The sequence below is a fragment of the Ammospiza nelsoni genome, chromosome 5 (genome assembly GCF_027579445.1).
Source record: "Ammospiza nelsoni isolate bAmmNel1 chromosome 5, bAmmNel1.pri, whole genome shotgun sequence".
Taxonomy (NCBI): Eukaryota; Metazoa; Chordata; class Aves; order Passeriformes; family Passerellidae; genus Ammospiza; species Ammospiza nelsoni.
This window is the reverse complement of record NC_080637.1, coordinates 45,171,579-45,186,272: the sequence shown is the minus strand read 5'-3', so window position 1 is coordinate 45,186,272 and position 14,694 is coordinate 45,171,579. Positions and strand designations below refer to the sequence as shown.

The 14,694-nt window shown below is 41.6% G+C and overlaps 1 protein-coding gene across 3 annotated transcripts in view; it reads left to right on the top strand.

The window, feature by feature from the left end:
* The first annotated feature begins 11,913 nt into the window (after window positions 1–11,913).
* The window catches only part of CDK17 (cyclin dependent kinase 17), an 89,511-nt gene continuing 86,730 nt past the window's right edge, over window positions 11,914–14,694 (top strand). For 2 of the 3 annotated variants that reach the window (XM_059473421.1, XM_059473420.1), the window contains exon 1: window positions 11,914–12,137. The gene's annotated coding sequence lies outside the window, so the exon portion shown is untranslated. Of the gene's footprint in view, window positions 12,138–12,812; window positions 12,871–14,694 lie in introns of those variants that run through there. The other variant, XM_059473422.1, reaches the window with a different exon arrangement.

The window sequence follows — 14,694 nt, the reverse complement described above, 5'->3', positions numbered from 1 at the left end:
CTAATGTGAGGTGATTCCTGCATGTTCGTATCTTAAATTGCTATAACATTTTGGAAGTAAACAGTTGATATCAGTAGTTAGGCTGAATCTAATTCCCTTTAAAAGGCCAGTTACCCAATGACAGGTCACCTGTGGAGTTAAAGAATACCAACAGTAGCCTGAAGCTATTCAACACTGTAGTATTCAGTGAGTAGATAAATTTGTTACACTTCGATACAAATAGTTCCTCAGGCATCATTGTTATATAAATTTAGTCCTTGTTTTTTTTTCTGTTCTACAAAGTCCTGTAGCACCTCTATTATAATAATTTGGTACATCTCTATCATTTACTTTAACTGTTATTTACAAGTGGTAATACCTCAAAAGTAGACACAGTTAGATTACCGAATTATGCAAACCACAAGAGGTATTTATAGAGAGGAAAAAGAAAATACAAGATAATGGCTAGTTCAACCTTCATTAATACAAAATGTAACAATCATGGTAAGGTTTCCAAGTTCCTTAAATGTCCTCTGTTGCCTAAGGACATTTTTTTCAAACCTAGAGCTGTGCAGCCCCTGCATTTAATGTGCACAATAACTTTTCAGAGGAAAGGAGATTTTGGCATTTACAGGCGCATATGCATTAGGTAAAACAATCCCCAGTAAGTGGTGAGTAAAGTTCTCCAGATAATTTCTACCTCAGTAAGACCTGCAGAACTTAGAAATGCACTGATTTCTGAATGCCCTTGTAAAAGTCACTGTGATGTCAGAAACATTTTTATTTTATCTCAGCTCAATTTACCCTGTTCAGCACCTCAGGCATCTTTTCTTTAGCAGCTATTTGACATCCACACTATCATTAGTGCACACTATCAGGATATTCCAATGCAAAGCACTAAAAAGCATCATGGTAAATGATTGTATCACTCCAGAAGACATTATCACTATCATTTTAAAAACTATTCACAGTGCCTGCCACGAGTATGTCTTAACAGAATAAACTGATGCAAAACAAATACCTTAATTTTACTTCTCTAGTTTTTGAGAAACAGGAAATACAAAAGGAAATTAGAACATCCAGCACTCTTGGTAATAATTATCATAGGCATTTGAAAAACAGGCACACAGAAAAGGATATGTGCAGAGTCAGACTGCAGTGACCTCCCACACTGCCAAGTTCTTTAGAATTACTGAAATTATAAACAAAGTAAAAGCTCTTCTTTCCCAAACAGCCGCCTCGATGTCACTTGTTTCCACATTCCAGCTTCTGTCGCTGCAGCCCACACTTTCTCTGTTGCTAAGTGCTTTAGGCTTCTGCAATATGTTCCAGCAGCTCCCTGTTTCTCTCATATCTCCAAATGTACTATCATCAGAGAGCAGAATGTCTAGGTTTATCTGACATGGCAAGGAAAAAAATATTAAACTGTACAAATTACAGATTCTTAAAGAACACTAAAATTTTCCATATGAAAAAATATCTCCAGAATCTTGCATGTAATTTCATAACATTTTGTTAGAACATGTTTTCAATTCACAGTAGGATATGTGAGGCATGAGGGCACATTATGGCTCCTGGGAGCAGTTGTAACTAAATCTTGACTGTAAGTGACAATAGCAGCACAGAGCACCGGGTACTTGCAGACGTTTACATCAGTGCTGCCACTGAGCGATGCAAATAAAGAAGCTCATAAATAAATGGATATCATAGGAAAAGGGGGGGGGAAGACAATACAACAGTTAAGAATTTATATAATTTTGTAATTATAATTTTGTAATTATATTGGTAAATGTAGATTGTTACATCTTTCATCATTCTGGCTAAACACTGCTTTCTTCTACCCTTATAGCAGGCACATAGTAGTTTCCACTCAGGAGAGAATGACATTGTCACTGTTATTCACCCAGCTATGTCTGCCTTTTTCTGTTTTGGTGAGTAGGCATCTTACTGAGTGCAGTTTTCAGCCTATGTGCCTTCACCCACCCTGGGGTACAATTCCACAGCTCTCCATGTATCCTTGGCTACAGTACCAGCATATCTACTAGTGTGATTGCTGGCAGGTTTTGCTTTATGTCTTTCATTCAAGGTAAGATGAGCAACATTAGCTCTTTAATAGTGATTAGAGAGCTGTCTTTAGTGATTAAAGGGCTAACATATATAATTAAGTTGTGTGGGCATCCCCCTTACTAGATAGAAGAAAGATTCTAGGTACATTTTTAGGTTAAATTTGGCATTTCCTAAAGCCAGCTCAAGGTACAGGAAAAAGTAAGCAGCATTTTCAGAAGAAAGTAATTCAGCATATAAGGACTGGATTGGTAGAATGAAATAGTTGATACTAATGCACCTCATTTTTCCATGATATATGTTTTGGGGGTTTATTCTAGATTATATTTAGCCTAGTCACTGAAGCCAAACACCTCCACTATACATGTGTTTCAAAGCTTTCTGAGAAGAAGTGTTAGGTATGTGCTGGAGAACCTTGTGATGATGCAGCTCACACGCTATTTTGGAATCTCTTGTCCCCATTAGCACTAGAGTGCATGTAGTGCAGATTGGAAGCAAAGCTTCTGTTTTCATTTCCTCCTGAAGGAATGTGGTTTGTATGCACCAAAACCACTTTGAGAACTGAAACACCGCATGGTAAGTGGAGACAATGACAAGATTTTCCTCCAAACCACACTGTTGTATTGTAATGAATTGCTAATGTGGACACAGCCTTCTTGCACAGCTGATGAGAGAGCAATCTGCAGGTTCTGCTGGGGCCCAGGAGAGAAGTTCAGCTGCTTTAGGCTGAATCTCTTCCCTCCACAGAGACCACCTTTCAATACCACTGCAGGCCTTCTTGCTCTTCTATCAGCACTCTGTGTTATTCTTTTCCCCACATGGAAAAGGTCCCTGGCCTGCCCCATTTCCACCCACGTGGAAGGTACAGGGAGTGACCTGTGGCTGCAGAAATGATGCAAGCTGTAGAACGAGGACCAACAGCTGCCTGAGACGTGAACATGGAGATACCATAGCCAAAGAGAAGTGAGAAAATAGTATCTCGAGGGTTAGGTAGGCAAACACAGGTTGGTAGAGAGAGGTGTCAAAGCCCCCATGACTTCCAAAGCTCTGCTGCTTTTACACTTCAGCCTCACTAAAACATAACTGGCAGTTCACAGTAGCCTAACATTTCCCTGAAACCAGAAAAAAAAAAGACCCCTCCCAGTGTCCCCATTTTGTACTCTGAAATAGCTTGTTTGCTACTGTTGCAAATTTAGATTAACCACATAAATAAAAAATTTCTAAAACCATGTTTCAGCAAGATGCTTTCCCTCTGCCTCCCCAAACAGAGGGTAAGAGAAATTCTTGTTAAATCTGTCTGGTTTCTCTGGGTTCTTGGGCCTCTTTTTTGCCTCCAGACATGTTCTTTTAATAACTGTGTGCTGAGACAAGAGGTATCTTGCCTCTGCCTTCATTCCCTCAGTTAGTCTGTGCCTAAGACCAAAGCTGATAACGACTCTTTTCCTTAATCAAAACCTGGGATGGGATGTTCTGTTGCTTGACATCTTAAAAGGCTTCTTGTGCAGGGCTGGGGTTAGGACACCCTCCACTCTACCCTAGTGTTAAATGGCCTGGTTTATTTTGAAGCAGAGAAGAGTAACAGTCAAGGCAGGGAATATGCAGCAAATAACAACTATAAAGCAGTGTAAGAATCAGCTGAAAAGCACACTTCATCCCTTACCACCCAGACAAATTAATGGCACAGTCCCCACCAACCATGAAAGGACTGACACACAGCCCCTGCATCACTCTACTTCCTGCTTCTTTTCCCCTGAAGCACTGGTTAAACTCAGCAGATTTTACAATGTAGTCATGTGCTCCACTTGCTAATAATCAGCTCAGTGTAAATATCAACACACTGCTGCAGAGAAGCTCAAATGTCATCGTAACCGTTCCCTTGGATCACTTCAGCTTTGTGAGGGACAGAGAGAACAAAGGTGCCAGAGGACAAACAGGGCCCTACAGCAAGCATGGAAGAGCAGAAAGGAGAGAGGTACAATGAGAGGAGAGCTGGTAAAGCTAGAGTCACCTGGAGAGTAGAAAAGTAGTGCCCTACAGAGCAGCTACAGATTCCACACAAGGTGAAACCGGCGAAACAATTTTCAAAATTTTTCTATGTAGAAGGACCTGGGACAGAAAAAAAACCAAAAAATCAAACGGGGGCAGTCGTAAACAGTTTAAATTGAAAAACAGTTTTGAATTTAGCTAACAAGGGCCAAAAGCAAGAAGTGTTCATGCACTTCATCAACTAGCATCCACTTAAAACAAAACCAAAAAATAAACTCCCAGCTGTAAGGGACAGCCATCTGACATCTTTGCTGGCATGCTCCTATGAAGGACAAGGAGTAAGAGGCAGAAATTACCTGTATCTCATGTTTAAGGAGATCAACCTAGGAAGCACTGAGATGCTGTATTGCAGTGCTGTGCTTGCTACAATTGCAGAAAGAAAACTCTCACCTTCCCTTATAACAACTAGAAATGGTTCTTTAAGGGCAGTATATGCAGATGCAGTGTATTCCCTGAACTCTATTCTTGGTATGTTACTAAGATACAACTGTTTCTATGGAGAGCTTATTGGTGGGCAAAATAAACTGTTTTGATGAATTATAAAAAAGGTAAATTACTTTTTCAAAACAAAATATTGAATGAAGCTAATGAGATTAAATCACACCAATACAGAATTTCAAGCACACAGTTACCTCCTTTTCTTTTTTTTTAATTTCTAGTAGACATTTATCCTAAAATCTGTATTGATATAAATTTCTATCTGTCCTGCAAAATACTTAACTAATTCTAAAGCCATGCATGTTTGAGCTACAAAATCTCCAACTGAATTTTTGTTTGTTTTTAAAAGGTAAGTATAATTGTGCAGCAATTTGCTGTGGAGTATAAGTATCTGCATGGCCAGGAATATGCCATGTTGTGAAGTGAAGAAAAGAGCTTTGAAATGAAGAATGGTAAAGTTAAAGAAGGAAAGAACAAATAAATATGTTATATAAAGCTCACCATTTAATTTTAAAATGCTTCTGGGTAACAGCTAAACTCTACTGATGACAACTAATAGGTATGTGGGTGACCGTGGCACATTCCTGCTGCCTTTTTTTTGTTTGTTTATAGCTCTAATTATTTTATACTGTGCTGAAATAGAACTTAAAAATGCTGTGCTTGACTTAGAGAATAGTTTAGTTGATCAATCAGCAATTTGGCAAAGCAAGCAGTACACAAAAAGAAATGGGTGAGAAATTCCACACTTAAATAAATTGGAATTTATGAGTGACCTCTTCTCTTTTTTTATCCTTATATCTACAGAAATTGTTAACCTCATTTGAAAATGCACTTGTTTTATTCTACAGGTTACATATCAGTTTAATCAATTGTCTTATTCAACCTTAAATGCACACATAGCTGTGTAAAATTTCTCACTGGTACCTAAGAGGAAGCATTTCTTTCAATGAACAGATAGGAGCTGCCAAATATATTCTTCTGGTTTTATGCCACCGTTTTTTCTCTCTTACTTGGATGGAGTCTTCCAAATCTAGCATCAACATATAAATATACACATGGCTGCCTAAATCAGGATTCATAGTTCAGCAAAAATTAGTTAAGAAAAGCCTGACTGATCTAGCTATTGCAATTTCAACAATTATTACAGACCTCAGCACTTTGTCCCTCCCATGTGCCAGAGGGTACCCTCCCTAGGAGGTGTGTCAGAAGAAACTACAGGCATCTGACTCACCTGTCTCTATGTCCTCACTGGTGGTTAAAGCTACTTGCCACACTCTACAGGAAATAGGTATGGCTCTGTCTCCTCTCCCTCAGGGTGTAACAACTTTCTGCAGAAGGGTAGGGCAACTAGCTGGGGCAGATAAAAAATAACATCTTAATTGTACCTATCTCTCCTGCATAGTTAGTGTTGTTAAGATTACAAAATTGTCAATGCCTTTGGCCTAGACTCACAGATAAAGCCCTACATCTACTTCCTTCCTAATTTCCTGAATTTGTTTTCCGTATCTTCTCTCTTGCATTCTCTTTCATCCATCGCAGCTCTCCTCCTGTCCCCTTTCTCTATCTGTAGTGCTTGTTCTGCAAAGGCTATCTCCTACTGACATCTCAAAAGCTGCCATTATAAATTTCAAAGCAGTCAGCCAACCAGCCGCCAGTGCACAACAAACTCCAAAATGTAGTCGATCTGAGCATGCACAGGGATTTCTAGAATATATAAGAAATATATACTCTGCACATGAACAATATATCATATACCCTTGACCTGTGGCATACAGAAAACAATGTGTGCAATACTCAGTTCTCGCTGAGATAGCCTATGTTTCCCTCAGCTCATTTCATTCTACCCCCAGATTTCCTGTGTCTCATTTTATTTCCAGCATTCGTTATGCACTCTGGTTCCATTTTCATGTGCCTTTTCTGATACTCCTCATATTCTCTATGTCTGATTTTAGTTCTGGTCCCATTTCTTTTATTCCCATGTCTCTCTACACTTTCCTGTCCAGAATTAAAAAGATAAATTCGAGAATGATCTGGTTTCATCTTCACTGAAACAGCTACCATCTTTGCTAGAACAAACTTAAGTTTTATGTAACAGTATTACAGGAAAGCAACCAGCTGTCATGACTGAAAGCAATTTCATTTAAGTCCTGAAACACTCTGGAGAAAGCAACCATTACAATAAGGAAAGACCAGGATGTTTGACACCTATAGTCTTGTAACTGCAGGAGTCTCTGTGTATTTTGTGCTTTAATTTCAAATCCACTAAGTAGTTTGAATTGGCAATGATACAATGGTTCTGAGAGTCACTGATGGCATTTCTAATCAATTCAGTGAATAATGACTGCAAATTTCTATGAAGCAATTTACTTGCCATGAAGAAGCTATTCTGTATGAGACACTGAACCTGCATGAAAGAAACAGAGAAAAATAGGAGCCTCTTCCCCTGCCATTTTAGATTTCTGTTTCATAAAGGGAGAATTGTACCCCTGAATGGTACCTGAAAGGAACAAGCAGCAGAGGTGTGCACATACAAGTGACCAGTTTTCATTACCTGCAGAAATTCATTGTTTTGCTCAAATTCTTTTCACCACCTTTAGTCTCGAACACAAAATGTAAACCAAATGTAAAAAAAAAGAATAAAAAAATATTTCTTTCACTAGGCTAGATTTTTATAGTCATGTATTGTCCAAGGCACAAACCTAATTTTTAGACAATTACAGAAAATACCTCACCATTTTCTGAGTATGGCAATTGACCTAGTTGAAGTAGGCTTAATATCTTTTGTTTTGAAAAGCAGGATGTCCTGTCTTTCAGAGCAGTAGTAGAGAAATAAAGGAGTGTCTAGTGTTTGTTTGCAAACCCAGGCAGAACTGCACAAAAAGAGTCTGTCTCCATGCTATTAACTTCCTTCTACAAGAACTAAGCTGACTCTTGCGGAAGTCAATGGAAAGACTTCATTTACATTAGCTGGAGGAATCTCCATCTGGAAGAAGAAAACAGTTAAGAAAAAACAAGCAATGAAACTAGATTTTCCACTTAAATAGTGCTTCAGATCAAAAAAATATACACAACTGGTAGATACTTTGTATATACAAATACCACAAAGGCCAGATATAAATAAAAGCATAAATTCTGATATTGTAAAGGTACTGAAATAATTATCTACATGACTGATAAATATTCTTCAAAATTTAGAGATGCAAGGTGTGAGGAAATGAGAAATAATATTTAAGTAGCATTGTGACAGGATATTGTGATGTTACATACAGGAACTAAAAGGTTTAGCAATATAAAGGAAGAAAACAGTGACAATATGTCATATGTATATGTCATGTAATATATTACAAATATTTACATTATAAAAAAATATGATATAGAGATAGGAACTAAGCACAGGTAATGTGCTTAGTCTTCTAGAATTTTCTGCAGCAGTTAGTCAGTCTCCAAACACCTGTATAGCTATGCAAATGAAAATCTCAAGTGTAGCTAATGAACACCCCACTACTTTCACTTTGATAACTCTTTCCTGCTTACCAAACACAAAGTTTACAAGAAAAAATAGTAACTTTCCACCATGTGCTTATATGAAATATAGACAGCTAAAGCAAAATGCAACTATAAAAATGACCACCTATCAGTTACAGAAATCATGGTAGAAATAGCTACAACTCTACTTGGTAGAAGTACACTTATTTTTGCTTCTTTCAAGGGGTACCTCCTTCATGTTACTACTTCCTGCTCCCATTCATCAGAAAGGAAGGGGTTTGGTCGTCCAGTGAGGTAATAGAATTGTACTGTATTTAGCCTAGAGGCCTTGTACTAAATCCAAGTAACCTGGAAAACACTTTCTTTGAATATCAGCTTGATGTAAGAAAGCAAGAAACTATCTTAATTTGATTATTTTAAATGGATTGGAGTTTTGCATAGGTGGAAGACAATCATTACAGAAAGGAGTGCTACACAGACTAACGTATAAATAGCTCGTGCTGTGAGGAGAACAATAGCCCTGTTTCTTTTCTCAGAGCACAGATACAATTAGTTAGAGGATATTGCATTCTTCAGAAATTTTTGGCATCCAATAGAAAAAAACAATTGCATTTCAAAACAGAATATTGTATTTGGAAATCCTTTCCTCTTTTAATAACCTGCCAAGGCTTTCAGTCCTTCCCCTGCAAACGAACACATCCCTTGCAGTTTAGCACAATGCTTTCCCACACTGCTGGCTGATTGCGAGGTCGCTGACTCCTGATGCAGTGACACAGAACCTTGAGCTTGCCTCTTGGCAGGGAGGTAACTGCTTTCCACATACATTGTGTTAAAAATGCATGTTTCCATAGGGTTTCCATCTACCACTATGTGAACTCCACTGATTTAACTCCCATACTTTTACTGTCACAGAATAACTACATACTTTTGTTGAAGAAATGTAGAGGTAAATCCAAAATGTTCGTTTTCAAAGCAGGAAATCTCAGTCCCCTGACAGCACGGAATTCCTACTGCTGGATTTAGATTCTAATGGCTGATGTAGATTTCATCAGATTGTCCAGTGGCAATAATTCATTCCATGTAACCTGGGTGTATTCCATTCTAGCTGGATTAGAGAAAAGACCTATTGCACTCACCAGCCAATCCATCTTAAAACTAGTTTAAAATATTAATCATCATGGTTAGCTAGATGGAAATATGATTGATTGCTACATAATCCACTAAATAATAAAACAAATCAATAGCTATAGTTATAAAACTAGACCCATGGGATAAATCAATCAAAACTAGTGCCTACATTTCAAACCTAAGTCTGTCACTCTGTCTTCCTTCTACACTGTCTTTTGCCCAGATGTGAAAATCTTCATCTGAGGTCATGAGGTAGTGGCAGATACAAAGGCCAAATGGATATCAAGTGTTCTACCATTACAAACTCTTCCCTGTTAAAAATTCATAATTCTCCCCATTACAAGTGGAAAACCCTAAAATACTCTAATTACACTGCATTTAGTGTTGACCCCTTATTTCTTGGGTGACTCATCCTAACTGCTCATTTTTTAAGTTTCTTCCTTTATTTGCCATAATTACTTTTCCTGTAATAACAGAAGTATCAACAGCGGACTTATGAATCAAGTAAAATGAACATATTTTACTCCTATTTTTAATATATAAAATATATAAACTTCCAACCCACGTTCCCTCTGTACTTCATAGGTGGAACAGCCTTTACTTGGACGTGCTGCAGTAAATGGACATGCTGCACTCGTTACTGTGCTGTCTCAGAAGCTTGTTTTACATATCATGCACATTATAAACTTGCACACTATCATTTCTAATGTTACTATGTACCCAAAATAGCCTTCAAATTGAATAAGATAAAACAAAACATACATCATCTAGTTAGCATTCAAAGATCAGGAGAACTGGTAGGTCTAGCAGGAACTGGTAGGTCCTGAGCTTTAAAGGAGATCTGTAAGGGGTATCTTTGCATTACCAGAAAGTTCAAAGCTCGAGTGACTGCTTTCTCTGTGTTATTAAAAATCCCACAAGTTTTGCAAATGTAAGGTAGCTATCCAGCATCTTGAAAACATGCAAAAATACCGTGGTAATCATGTTTAGTCTGTATAAACAGAACGTTTGTTTCTGAGTCATGTTTACTTCTTTTTATCGTAAACCGATTTCACTAGAAATTTACATCAGCATGAGCAAAGTGAATTTCTGTGCATTTAAGAAGTGGTTTCATGCTTGCACCCCTTTTTTAGGCAAGAGAAATTGACTTCTGTTTACTGGGAAACATACTTGTCTGTGTTCTGGTTTGCTTGTGCTGTTGGAAGGGTCAACAGAGCTGGAAGCAGGGGAATTTTCAGCTGGCACTGCTCCTGTGAAGGCAGCTCCCCCTTAGCCCTACTGTGGAGAGGGCCTGGCTCGACTAAGCTGCACACAGAGTTCCTCAAGATCAGGGGCTTGCTTCTGCAAATGAAAATGTACTCCAGTCTCCACCTAGACACAGCACAGTACAGATCTGCCTGCAGAACGAAGCGGTTTTGGCCTCACTCAGCATCCACAGGAGTGTGGGGAAGCGAAGGTCCACAACCCTGGTCTGCACGAAGATGGGAAAAGGCCCCGTGACACCAAATTTGAACTGAAAAAAGCAAGAGAGCAGGTAGGCAGCAAGGATCAGCAGATGTCAAAAACGGAAAAAAGCAAACCATTTTCCAAATTCTGGCCCAAGTGTACCTATGCCCTGGTACTTTACATTCAAAACCATGTCGCTAAAAGCAGCTCAGATTCGGCCTTCCTGACAGATCTTGTTCTTTGTGTGATGGATATGTGAAAAAACATAGTACAGAACAGCTGGCTTTCACCTAGCTAGCTTTCACCTTCTAGGTCTCGTTCAGTGACACATAGAGCCTAAGAAATTTAGGGCTGGAAAGGGCTGGAAAGGGCTGAGAAGTGAGGAAACACAGACTGGATCACTTTGAGGGGAACAAGATTCTAAGCGCAGGAGGGCAGCGCGGTTGGCGCTGTCAGAGCGATGACAAGGACAAGGGGGATGGTACAAGCACTGCTGAATGCAGGAGACAAAGGAAAGAAAACACTACAAGAATAAATACGGGAAACGTGAGTTAGCAATTGATCTAAAGAGACGCCCGGTTCCCCTTAACTTCGGTTATTAACGTGCCAGCCGTAGGAAGGGGGAGCAGGGGGATGCTTCAGAGAGGAGCTAAATCGCACTGCAAACCCAAGCGGAAACACTGCCAAGGAACGGGTAAAAATGAAGCGAGCAAACGCCCCTTTTCTACCCTGCCCTACACGAAACGGCTCGGGGAGACCCCTCGGACGGCCAGCAGGGCCCCGGGGCGGCTTTCCGGGAGCCTCTGCCGATGAGACCCACTTCCTCCCGCAGGAGGAGGCGGCCGCGCAGGGCCGCTGGAGGATCGGCGAACGGCAGCAGCGCCCCACTCGGCTCGGCGCGGCCGGGCTCCCCGGCAGCGGGGAGGGCGGCCCAGAAAAGCGCTGCGGCAGCCCCCGCTCCCCGCGCCGCCGCTCGGGGCATTCCCCGCGCTCCGCCCTGACCCCCCCGCTCCCCGCGCAGCCGCCGGCTCAGCCGGGGCCGCCTCGGCCGCCAGGTGTCGCCGGCGCACGGGCGTCCCCGCGGCCCCTCCTGCGCCCGGAGCCGGCGGGGCTGGCTCAGTGCGAGCGGGCGGAGGCGTCAGCCCGCAGCGGGGACGCGCAGCCCAGCCCGGCTCGCCTCGGCTTGCCCCTTCCTCGCACACCCCCGCGGCCCGGCTCGGCTGACGCTCTCGGCACCGCCAGCGGCCGGCCGGGCGGCTCGCGAGCACGGCCTGCGGCCGCTCTCCGGTGGCGGCGGCGGGGAGCCGCGGCGAGGAGAAAGCTGCTGCTGCGGCGGCGGCGGCGGCGGGGGGAGCAGCCATGTTGGAGCGGGGAATAAAGTGACTTTCCTCGGGGAGGGAGCGCGGCCGGCGGTCCGGCGAAGGCTCTCGGGCGGCGAGGGGAGGGGGGTTCGGCTCCCGGCGGCCGGATACCGCTCCTAGGCGGAGGAGAAGGGGAAGGAGAAGGGGCAAAGGAACCGCCCCCGGACTCGCGAAGCTCCGGCGCTGCTGGTGAGTTGTGGCTGCTCATTGTCTCCCGGCCCAGGGGTGCGGGTCCGGCTCTCGGCGGGGTGTTGGCTCTCGGCCTGCGGTGCGTGGGACGTCGCGGGGGGTGATGTGACAGCGCGGCCCCGGAGCAGGGGGGAAGTGATGGTGGTCGTGGGAGAGCACCCCGCGAGAGGGCCGGGGGCTGCCCGGAGAGCCCCGGGCGCGGGGAGCGCCGCTCGGCGCCCCCGGGCAGGGTCGGGCCGGGCTGCGGGGGATTTCCGCTGCCCGGTGGCGGCTGGGAGCGGCTCCGCGGGGCCAGGGGGCAGCTCCGAGAGGCTGAGCCCTCTGTGAGGGGAGCCGAGCGAAGCCGGGCCGGAGGGTGAGCCGGGGATGGCAGCCCCTGAGCACTGCCGGATTTTTTGGTGATCCTGCGTTCGTCACCGTCCTTTCCCCACCGCCTCCTCCTCTTCAAGCGAGGCAGCGTTCTCCTGACAGCTCTTCTGCTCGCAGCCTCCGCACGTATGACACATCGCTCCTATTGCAGGTCTCCCCCCACACGCACACCCAAAATATGTAGGTTTCAATGCGTGCCATAAGAGTTCTTCTGCTCTGAGCTTTGAGTTAGGTGACAGGATACGTGAACATTGTCTGACCCTGAACTTCTGTGAACTCCTCCTTCCCCTTCCTCGCTCAGATATGTAATGGCTTGAGACCAGTGAGAGCAAAATGGTTCTCTCGAAAAGACGGGGAAAATCAGGTGGAATCGTGTATATTTTATATTTCTTGCAAATTTATTACGCCCACCCGTGCCAATTCCATGTTCATATGAGTGGATTAGCTGTTGCGCTAGAAGAATGTTGACCTTGATCCCCTTTGTCTCTCCTGCAACAATTTTGGTAGCTGGCTCTAGTTGTTTTAAACTCATTGCTTGTCTTTGGCACTTTGCTAGTGGTTGCTAATAGTGTTACAGTGTTATGAGCAAAATTGACTTATAATACAAACCCAGTAATTAAAAAAGCATCCCTTTATTTTTTTTTTTTAATTTTGGTGAATAATTTCTGTTCTTTTGTAATTTAACAGAAGATCAATAGCAACATTCTTGTAGGTATCACGGTATAGCTACAAGAGCAAGCCTGGTTTGACGTTCTTCCATTACTTCTCTCTCCCCCGCTTTTTTATTGTATTAATTGAACTGGAAACTATATCTCCAAAGGTTAAATACTGAGAAGAAAACATTTATGAATTTAGACTTACTACCAAATTCGGATTTGTTTTTCATATTAGAATTGGGAAAAAAAGGAAGTAGGTGATCTGGTATTTTATGTGCTTAAGATGTTAAAGAAATTGCCATATTGCTTTGTTATAAGAATTCTGTATATTCACACACAGCTCTTGTTATTTACATCTGCACTTCTGTAAGTGACATGAGAGAGGCTTGTTTTGAATAATTAATGTAGAAGTAACAGATATGAAAACATAAAATCACATGTTTGAATACATGGTGAAAATTTTCCTTTAAAATTGTTTGTGTTTGAAAGAACAAACTGAATTTAATTTTCCAATATAGATAAACCATTATAATGTTGACTTGGCATTAAAAGGGCCACTTAATTTGGAAAGATGAAAGCTTTTTTTTTTTTTTCCTGGCATAATTTAAATACTGCTTTGACAATAATGAGTCTGACTTAAAAAAAAATCTTTAGGAAGGATAACGCAATGAGGTTCATACCTTTTATTTGCATACTGTGCTGTGTAGCTGTGTGTTTACCCAGGCTGGAGCTCTACACAAATCATGAGGTGGGTTCTGCCTACATCCGTACTGAAGAGTTTGCAAATTAAAGCCCATGTCTGAAGCAAATTATAGTTTGAATGTGGGGAGTCATTTATTTTAGGCTTGGCTAAGAATGTAGTGCATTAATTGATCTTTTTAATATGTAAAATGCCACCAGCGTTTAGTGAAATATCTAATTTATAATTGCAAATATAATTTAAATTGAGAAACAGATCATGGCTATATATTTCCCGTGAATGGCTCTGGCTTCAATTTCTGCCTAACACTGCAATGTGTAAATATGGTATAGCTTATGACAGGGATGTTAAGATGCTCAGTCTGCATGTGTTACTGTTACGATGTGGAGTTCTTACAGTAAAAGGATGCAGAATTTTTTGAATGGCCTAGTAACATACAAATCTTGTAATTTCTTAAATGACTACCTGCTGCTAGGGAAAAAAAAAAGAATGTTATGCTCATCTTATTAAGTTTCTGTCCAGCAGTATATTCGAGTAATTGCATCTAAAAAGTGCATTTGGGAAAGGCTTTGTTGAAATCTGGTTCATTGAACAGTCTACATTAAAATCTTTCCATGAGTTTGCTCTTGACCCTCTTTTCATGTTAAGTGGAAGCTGCTAGTTTTATACTAGTTGTGTATTTATTGAATATATTTTATGTTATAATGTGAAAATGGACAAGATCATGTTTAAAAATCAAGCTCAATTATTATAAAGTGTTTCTAGCATGGGCTAGAAATTCACTAAATGTGGCTTACAGTTCTTAAATTACAAATAACTTTTTAGCTGCATG